Source organism: Onychostruthus taczanowskii, unplaced genomic scaffold (assembly GCF_017590055.1).
Source record: "Onychostruthus taczanowskii isolate IOZ18803 unplaced genomic scaffold, ASM1759005v1 scaffold91, whole genome shotgun sequence".
Lineage (NCBI taxonomy): Eukaryota > Metazoa > Chordata > Aves > Passeriformes > Passeridae > Onychostruthus > Onychostruthus taczanowskii.
In genome coordinates, this window is record NW_024507105.1 from 1300439 (window position 1) to 1309737 (window position 9299).

The 9299-nt window shown below is 66.4% G+C and overlaps 1 protein-coding gene and 1 long non-coding RNA gene across 2 annotated transcripts in view; both read right to left on the minus strand.

Annotated features, from left to right (window-relative positions):
- The window catches only part of NEUROD2 (neuronal differentiation 2), a 3333-nt gene extending 2766 nt beyond the window's left edge, over positions 1 to 567 (minus strand). The window contains exon 1 of the mRNA XM_041426483.1: positions 435 to 567. The gene's annotated coding sequence lies outside the window, so the exon portion shown is untranslated. The remainder of the gene's footprint in view (positions 1 to 434) is intronic.
- A 6984-nt stretch (positions 568 to 7551) lies between these two features.
- LOC121347665 lies at positions 7552 to 9299 on the minus strand. Its single transcript, XR_005954268.1, has 2 exons — positions 9199 to 9299; positions 7552 to 7759 (listed from the first exon to the last, which is right to left on the minus strand). It is a non-coding gene; the product is annotated as an uncharacterized LOC121347665 (long non-coding RNA).

Sequence of the window (9299 nt, forward strand, 5' to 3'; positions counted from 1 at the left end):
GGGGGCACCGCCCGGGGCGAGGGCCGGGGGCGCCGCGGGGGAGCGGGGGGGCGGCTCCGCCAGGTCGAGCCCCCCCGGGGCGGCGGCGCGGCGGCTCCGCGCTGATTTCGTTGATGCCGCTCGGCCGCCGCTGCCCGCTCCGTCCCACCGGGACCGCGGCGCCCCGGGCGCGCCCAGGCTTTGGGGGGGGCGGAGGAAGACCGGGGGCGGCGAAACCCCAAGAACCCCCCTTGGGGGGGACTTCGGCGGGGGGAAGAAAACCCCATCAGCGGGGCCCGCGGGGAGTGGGAGAACGGAGGGCCGGGGGAGAACGAAAGATGGGGGGAAAAAAGGGCGAGACGTGGCGGAGAAACAAAATCAACATGGAAGTTGCCTTTTCTCCATTCAAGTTTCCTCCGCTGCCCTCCCAACCCTCCACTTCTTACATAACTCACCTTCGGGCGGACCGCAGGAATTCTTATTTCATTGTTCCCAGCATCTTCTGGGAGCGGGACGCGGCTCCTTGAGGTGCTCCAGCCTCCTGCAGTCCTCTATCCAAAAGGAGGCGAGAGTGGCATCTCTACCCAGCAAAGGGGGTACCAGCTCTGCTGCCAGTGCCATATGGTTGGCACGTCATGCGCGAGAGCTATCACATGAGAGCTAATGATTGACATGCGCTTGCATTCAGGGAGATTTGTCTCTCTGGGGAAGGAGGACTCGCCATCTGTCACTCTGTACTCTAAAAAAAAAAAAAAAAAAAAAAAAAAAAAAAAAAAAAAAAAAAAAAAAAAAACCTCTTCCAAATCTCCAGCTCTGCCTACACGCTGCAAAATGGGACCCGGGCGAGATGCAGGCGATGGCGGGGCCGGGAGGAACAATGGAGCCAGCGGGAAAACCGGCCATCCTGGCTGGGCCGAGCGTGGCAGGGACACAGGCGGGCGCTGGGGTGAGGGGGGCGATGCCACGGGGACCCTCGCTGGGAGCTGGCATCTGCGGCTCGCCGCAAAATGCCGCGGCGGCTCGGCCAGCTCCGTCCCCACCCTCAGCCGGCAGCCGAGAGGCGACGGCGAGGGCCCGGCGCGGGCTGGGGGCTGCGGCCGGGCACGGCAGAGGTGCTGGCAGTGCCCAGGTTGGCCACGCCGGTGCTGGCAGGGGGCTGCAGGTGTGGCGTGGGCAGGGCCGGTGGCTGCGGGGCCGCGTGTCCCCGTGTGGGTGGCGCGGGGACGTGCCGGCACCCCCACGGCCACACAGCCATGCCAATGTTCCTCCGGCCCGTGGCACAGCCCCACACGGCCTTTGGCACGCTCTGGGCACACACAGAGCCAGCACACAGCCCCGTGCACGCTCACACTGATGCACACGGGGGTTGAGCCCCCACGGGTGCCAATCCCACGGCGCTGGTGGCTGAGGCCCGGCCGTGCCAAGGTGCAGCCAATGAGGCCTTTGTCTGCCAGGCGCCTCCTCAGTGCTCTGCCACCCTCCAGCCTCCAAATCTGTCCCCACCATGGTGACTGTGCACCCAAAAATCATTGATGCCCTTTTGGTGGGCACCAGCTGGGCCACGGGACCACAGTGTCCCCAGAAGCCACTTCCCATCAGCAGGTCCTGGCCGATCCATTGAGGCTGATGCCATGTCCTGGGTCTCCTCTGTCCCCACAAACCCCGGGGTCAGGACCTGCCTGGCTTGAGGGCTGGGTGCCACACACCAGCACGTGCCAGCCACACACAGAAGGTGAGGGTGGCACAGCCGTGACGTGGGCACGGTGACAGTGGTGGCTGTGGCTGTGCCCACATGCAGACAAAGGGCTGGCCCTGCCTGGCCACCGGGGCTTTGCCAGGGCCATCAGCAGTGCCCATTCCCCTGGTGCAGGTGCCTGGCACGTGACAGAGGGGCACCGCCGGTGGCGAGCGTCCCCCCGGCGCCAGCCCTCCGACTGTCACTCACGGCTGCGGCCGAGCAGATGGCACCTGGGCCGGGGCTGGCCTGCAGGGAGGCAGGGCCACCCCAGCCCTGCCAGTGCCGGTGCCACGCTGGGCAGCGATTCCCTCCTGGCACGAGGCATCCCTTTCCCGTGGCACCGTTCAGCTCCCTCTGCTGCTGCCGTCTCCGTCCGGCCGGTGCTGACCTGCCGGGGTCACGGTGCACCAGGAGCCCACCCGCAGCTGGTGGCACATCAGAGCCAGTTCTGGGTGTGTCCCCACTGCCCTGCCATCGGTCCCCAGCCCTTGGAGGGTGGCCACAGCCCGGGTGTCAGGCAGTGAAGCCACCGGTGTGGTGGGCAGGGTCGGTGGGTGTGGGGCCGCGTGTCCCCGTGTGGGTGGCACATGGACGTGCTGGCACTCCCATGGCCACACAGCCATGCCAATGTCCCTCCACCCCGTGGCACAGCCCCACACGGCCTTTGGCACTCTCTGCCCCATTCCTGGCATCAGAATTACAGCCCATGGGGGACAAATGGGGGCCCTGATTCTGCCTGGGGACGAGGAGATGCCACCGTGTGAGTGGCCAAGCTGGCCCATGTGGGGACAGGGGTGGGGACAGGGATGAGCCACGAGCCCCTGGCCCAGTGTGCCCATTACAGCCTAATTAGCAGCCGGTGAGGGCGAGGGTGGGCTCATCAGCATGCGCAGTGCTTGGAGGGAGAAGAAAGTGGAGACATGAAACGGGGAGAGGAGATGAAAGGGGAGCAGGGAGATGAAAACCCAAAGCTCTGCCTCCGTGGGTGCAGCGGGCAGTGCCAGGGCTCTCGGCTGGACACTGCCCACTGAGAGGGCAGGAGTGGCACCCCAGTGCTGTCCCCGTGCTGTCCCCTCCACTGTCGGGCAGAGCGGGGCAGGGCCAGCCCCATCCTGCTCCTGGGGTGAATTTGGGAAGGGGTTTCACCCACAGGGGTGAGCAGGGATCTGACCCCGCAGCGCAGGGGCTGCACGAGCAGGACCCTCCCCAGGGGAACGGGACTGTCCCCTGCAGCAGGGCCGGCTGGGGCTGAGGTGAGCCCAGGCACAGTCTGGGGAGCAGGGCGGCAGCAGGGGCAGGGCTGCTGCTGCCTTTTTGGGTGTGGGGGCTGGGGGAGATGGCCCGGTAACCCCAGGGCTCTGCTCCCCACCCCACTGATTGTCCCCGTGTCCCAGCGCTGCCACCTCTGGTCCCTGGCCACCCCTGTTATGTCTCTGGTGGCCTCGGTGCCAGGCAGGCACACTGAGGAGTTTGGCTCACACGAAGCTCTTTCCTCCCCCAAATTCCATCCTCCACGTCCCTTCCCTCCCTCCAGCAGGAAGCGCTGGATGCAGGAGGGGGACGAGGGGACAAGTGCCACGGGGAGGGGACACGGTGAGGGCACGGAAGCAGGTCGGCACTGGCAGAGCCGGGTGCTGGGTGGTGCCGGGACACGGCTGGGAGCCAGCTGGGCCCGCGGCGGCTCCAGGGGCCCCGCGTGGGGCGAGTTCACCCGGGCTCAGCCGGCTGCCACAGCCCCAGCGTGCCAGGCCACGCTGTCCCCCCGCGGTGTGGCACGGGGGGTCACCCCAGCTGGCCCCTGTCACCGGTGGGGTCCCTGCTGGCCCTCAGCGAGGCCCGGGCGATGGATCCGGCTCCGGCATCTCCCCGCGAGCGGTGGCGGGGGGGAGGCGGGGGCCGCTGCCAGATGGAGCCGGCTCTGCGCTGCAATATTTCTGGGAGGTGAAGGCTGGGGAGAGATGGATGCGCTAACGTGCGGCGGAGCCACCGCCGGGAATGTCACTGAGGGGAGGAGAGCGGCGGCAGCAGGAGCTGAGCCCGTCCCTGTCCCCATCCCTGTCCCCGTCCTTGTCCCCGCTGGGGTCCCTGGAGCAGCTCCACCCTCGGAGCCATCCCTGGGCATCTTCCAGCCAGCGGGTGAGCAGGGCCCCAGCTGCGGGTGGGGCGCTCTGGGGGATGGGGAGGGGTGGGTGGTGCCCTGCCTGTCCCCGTGTCCCTAAATGTCCCCGCAGTGGTGACTGTGCAGGGCCGTGGCTGGGGAGCTTGGGAGGAGGAAGGTGATGGAGGAGGGAACCTGAGGGAGGAGAGGGGGGCTCTGGCTGGACTGGCATCAGGGGGGGGTCAGGGAGCTCCTTCATCTTCTCCAGAGGAGGATGCGGGGGTGCTGTGCCAGCCCTGGGGCTGTGGTGTGGCTGCTTCACCCACTGGGTCCTGGGCATCCAAATTCCTGCTCATATCCCCCACCTGTGTCCCCAAGCTGTCCCCCCAGCCTGTCCCCCCAGCCTGTCCCCCACAGTCACACACAGACCAGGGACCTGACAAGTGCTTTTTAAGCCACACGTTGTTAATTAGGAAAATGACACCTGGGAATTGCCCAGTGGGAATCTGCCACTGCTCCACGTGGGGCTGGGGACAGATGATCACGGGGTGGGGACACAGGGACTTGTCCCCCGTGCCCCACGCTCCTTTGTCACCTGGTGTGTTCGCCCCTGCTGGGCTCAGATGTCCTTTGGGGACAGTGGGGGGTGGGGACAGGGCTGGAGGGAGCTGCCACCAGCAGAGCTGGCTGCTGCTGAGGTAACAAGGCCACCCTGATGTCACTAAAGTCTGTGACATCACAGCTGGCCTGTGATGTCACCAGTCTTCAGGAGTGGCCACAGCAGCCCCTCCATGGCCACAGGCAGTGCCACCCGTGAGGGCACAGCTGAGTGGGTGCTGCTGGCAGCGGCTCCAGCCCCCCTGGCAGATGGCACCTGCCCGGGCCCGTTTTGGGGGCTGCCCGGCCCAGTGCTGGGGGGATGTGGCACACGGGGGTGGAGGGGGCTGCCTGTAGCCACAGCCCCCTCCATCACCCCCCATTTCACTTGCCTGCCCCCCAACACCAGGCACGGGCAGCTGGTGGCCCTCCTGGAAGTGCACTGACAGGTGAAGGGGCACCTGGGTGGCACCAGGGACAAAGACCAAGGGCTGGACTCGGAGCTGTGGGGCTGGGGGTGCCAAGCCCCATCCTGGGGGGTCTCAGGTCACATCCCTCAGGAGCGGGTCCAGCCTGGTGCTGCTGTCCCACCAGCCCCACAGCACCGGGGACCCAGCGTGGGGCACCCTGGGGTGCTCCTCCCATCCCCGGGTACCCCAATCCCTGGGGACACCGGGCACCCCCATCCCCCCTCCCGGGTTCTTTTGGGGACCCCCCCACTCCGAGGAGCAGCACCCCCACCCCAAGCCCGAGGTGGGGAGGCCTGGCAGGGAGTGGATTTGGGGAGATGGGGAGGGTCTCCATGGCGACAGAGCGCGATGACGACAGTCGCCATGGCGAGGCTGCGTGGCCCGGCCCGTTGCCATGGCGATGCGCCTGGCACAGCCAGTCGCCATGGAGATGGCCGAGGGATGGAGCGGTCCCCACGGCTTGGGGACCGGGGCTGGGATGGGATGGGGGGAAAGGGGGTGTCCCGAGGGCTGAGCCCCCCAGCCCTGCGTGCCAGGCCTCGCCGGTGCCGCCGCCTGCCCGGTGCCGCCTCGTGCCCGGCGCCGCCGCCGCCGCCCGGGATCATTTTCACGAGGCTTTTCCACTCCAGTTCACACTCCCATCTGACAGGCCCAACTTCTCATTTTCAGAGTAATCACTCCACTGCACTAATTGCACATGCAAATATGCAAATTCGTATTAATTAATTACTATACTAATTAGTTCTGTGGTATTTGCGAGTAATAAATCATTCGGAGGGAGCGGGAAGCTGGAGACCTGGCCCATTTACACTTCGCATAAAAATTTAATAGGCGCTCCGGCTGATCCGGGACAGCCGTGCCACCGTGCTTAAAGGCACAGAGCTGGCCTGGCACGGCGTGGGGGGCACGGGCCCCCCCGGCCCTGCCACAGCGAGGGCGTCAGGGCGTGCAGAGTGGGCAGGGAAAAGGGAAATTGGGGAAAAGCACCGGGGAGGAGGAGCGGGGGATGTGAGGGGGGTGATGGATGTGCTGGGGTTGGTTTTCTTGTGGGGAAACTGAGGCAGGCAGGATAGGGTGGGGGTACCTGCTGTGCAACCAAAGCATGTGGGGGGGGTCTTCTCTCGACCCTCCTGGCACCCAAGGATGGGGGTACCCGGGGGGGTCACCGTGCTTGGCAGATGGGTTGGCTGTCACCGGCCACCACTGCTGCACTGGCATGGTGACCACACCAGAATGGTGACCACACCAGCACGGCCACCAGACTGGCACCGTGACCACACTGGCACCATGATCATGCCAGCACCATGACTACGACCCCACTGGCAGTGTCACCACCCTGGCACCATGATCATGCCACTATCATGACTGTGACCCCACTGGCACAGGGGCCACATGCCACCGCATGCCAGCACAGCGACCACACTGCCACACTGACCCCACTGGCACAGTGACCTCCGTGGCACCATGATCATGCCACTATCATGACTGTGACCCCACTGGCATTGTCACCACCCTGGTACCATGATCATGCCACTATCATGACTGTGACCCCGCTGGCACAGTGACCCCTCTGGCACCACAATCATGCCAGCACCACGACTGTGACCCCACTGGCACGGGGGCCACATGCCACCGCATGCCAGCACGGTGACCACACTGCCACACTGCCCACATTGGCACCGTGATCGCTGTGGCACTGCCACCACCCCAGCACTGTGCCCGTGCTGTCAGGGTGACCACATTGGCACCAGGACCAGGCTGGCACCATCACCAGGCTCGCGCCAGCCTGGCGCAGCCGCTCCCCGCTGCCACCTTGGGGGATTTTGCGAGCCTTTAATTGTCGTAAGCACAGATTAATTAAGCAGCGATAAACACAAACCCATGCATTATTGATGAATAAGGGTGAGTTCAGGTTGGTGTAATTAAATATAAACCTCAAGCTGCCCATTGTTAACGGACAAATTACATTACTATTGCGACACGTGTTGGGGCGAGGGGCTCACGGCCTTGCACCTCCACCCACAGCCCCCCGAGAGGGGACGTGGGGCACGAATGGGGACCCCACAATGCCAGGGCCAGGCCCTTTTCCGTCCTGGATCCGTGCGCAGCGTGGATGGCTTTCCCAGGGATGTGTCACGGATCTGTGGGGACAGCAGAGACGGGGTGTCCCCACACGGCCCCGCTGGCGTGGTGGGGGGACTGTGGGTGGCACAGCCCTGGCACACTCATGGATGCACACGCATGAACACGCCTGGCACACACGTGCAGATGTGCACAGCCCTGGCACACACACACACATCCACACCCCCTCCAGACTCCTCCTTCCTCGTTCCCTCCTACCCTCCCCAAACGCCCCCCTCGCAAACTCCCCCTCACCGTGTCCCCCCAGCCCCGACCCCCCCCTGCACCACCAGAGCCCCCCCGTGGGCACCACACTGTCCCCACGTCCCTCTGGGATCCCCCCGTGCCAGGCACCTCGGCCGTGTCCCCTCCCCGCAAGCACCCGTTAAATCCCCGGGGACACCCCCACACCCCCACGGGGACAAGTGACAATGACCCCGGGGGGCTGCGGGAGAGTGGCGAGCCCGGCTGTGCCCCCCTGGCCCCCCTTGCCCGGCGCGGGGTGGGGGTGCCAGCTGGAAGCTATTTATTAACCAGTCATGGTTAAATTGGTTTATAAATTAACAGATGTTTTAACTTTATTCTTTCTTCTGGGAATGGAGGCAGCAAACTGGTCTGTGCTGGCGGCCCGGACCCCCCCCGGGGGGGTCAGCGATGGACTAGGGGGGAGCAGGGCTGGGAGTCCCCCCTCCAGCCCACCCTGGCAGGGCTCCGTGGGGGCACCAGGATGAGTTTTAGGATCACTTGGGGTCTCACCTCCGCAGGGAAAGGAGGTGGATGGGGTTCAGGCTGTAGAGGACACGTGCTACAGGTGGGTAAACTGAGGCACGTGATGTCCCCCAGGCTGAGGAGACCCCCGGGCTGCCTCTCTGAGTCTCACTACTGCACCCCTTATCTGGAACCCCCCAGATTTGTCCCCCCCACATTCCCCCTTTATCCATCCCGGGTTCCCCCACAAAGTTCCCCCCTCAATTTCAGCCCCTCCTGTGCCGGGCACACCTGGCACCGTGCATGAACCCCCCCAAACCAGCACAGCCCTGGCTTGGGTCGGTGCCCACCCCGGGGGTGTTGCCCCAGGACACCCCAGTGCCCCCAGCCCCCGATCCCATCCCGTGCTGTGGCTGTGAGGCTTGGCACGGCCCGATGCCCAGTGCCCGGTGCCCGGTGGCTGCCAACCAGGACGGCTCCAGCCGCGGCTCCGCTCCGGCCACCCTGTGCCAAAGCCCTTGAGCCGCTGCCCGGCCCACGCGGCCGTGCCAGCCCCGGGTGGCCGTGCCAGCCTGGCCATGCCAGCGTCGGCAGTGACATCTGCCACCGCGTGCCGCGGCGCCGGCGGGCACACGGGGCCGGGGAGGGCACCGATGGCACCAGGACCGGGCACAGCCCGGGGGGATGCAGCCCCCTGCCCGCCCCGTTGGGGGTTCAGGGGTGCGACTTCTCCTCGTTGAGCTGGGGACAGGGCCACCCCTGTCCTGCCAGGTGTGGGGACACAACGTCCCATCCTGCCTGGAATGCAGGACACGGCCCCTCCTCGTGCCAGCGCTGGAGCCCCCGCACTTTTTGGGGATAGGGGGTGGCAGACCACCCCACATCACGCTAAAGACGTGGGACTGGAGCCCCCCGATGGCGGTGGGTTATAGGGGTGCATCCCCCGCGTCCTGCCTCAGTTTCCCCATCGCACCCCCCCAGTGTCCCTGAGTAGGGCAGGGGGTGTCCCTTCCCCAGCCCCCCATTTAGAGAAGGTCTCTCCCAGGCCCCTTTCCCCTCTGCAGCCCCCCAGGGTGGTCGCTTGGGGGGGTTCCCAGCGATGAAGGTGTTAAGCCCCCTGCGCCCCCCCCTCCCACCGCCCCCTCGGGCTCCCACGCGTGCTCCGCTCCCACGCGTGTTCCCACTCCCGGCACCCAGGGGAGCACCGGCCCCCACCCGCCGCCCCCGCTGCAGCTCCTGGGGGGCGGCTGCGTCCACGGGGGGGTCTTGGGGTGCTGGGGGGGCTCGGGGGCCTCAGCCCAGAGCGAGGTGAGAGGGGACACCCGGGAGCGGGGGGAGGGACACCCCCGCAGGGCCGAGCGGGGGACACAGAAGGGGATAGCGGGCTGAAGGGCACTGAGGGGGGGTCCTGGCCCCCCAGAGCCGCCCCCCGCCCATCCAGTGGCCACGCCCCCTCCGTGCACAGGCCCCGCCCCCCCGGCACTCACCCTTGGACCGTGCGATCGTCCCCACGCTGCGCTGTCCCCGCAAGGCCCCGTCCCTACGATGTCCTGTCCCACTAAGGTCCTGTCCCCGTGGCACCCTGTCC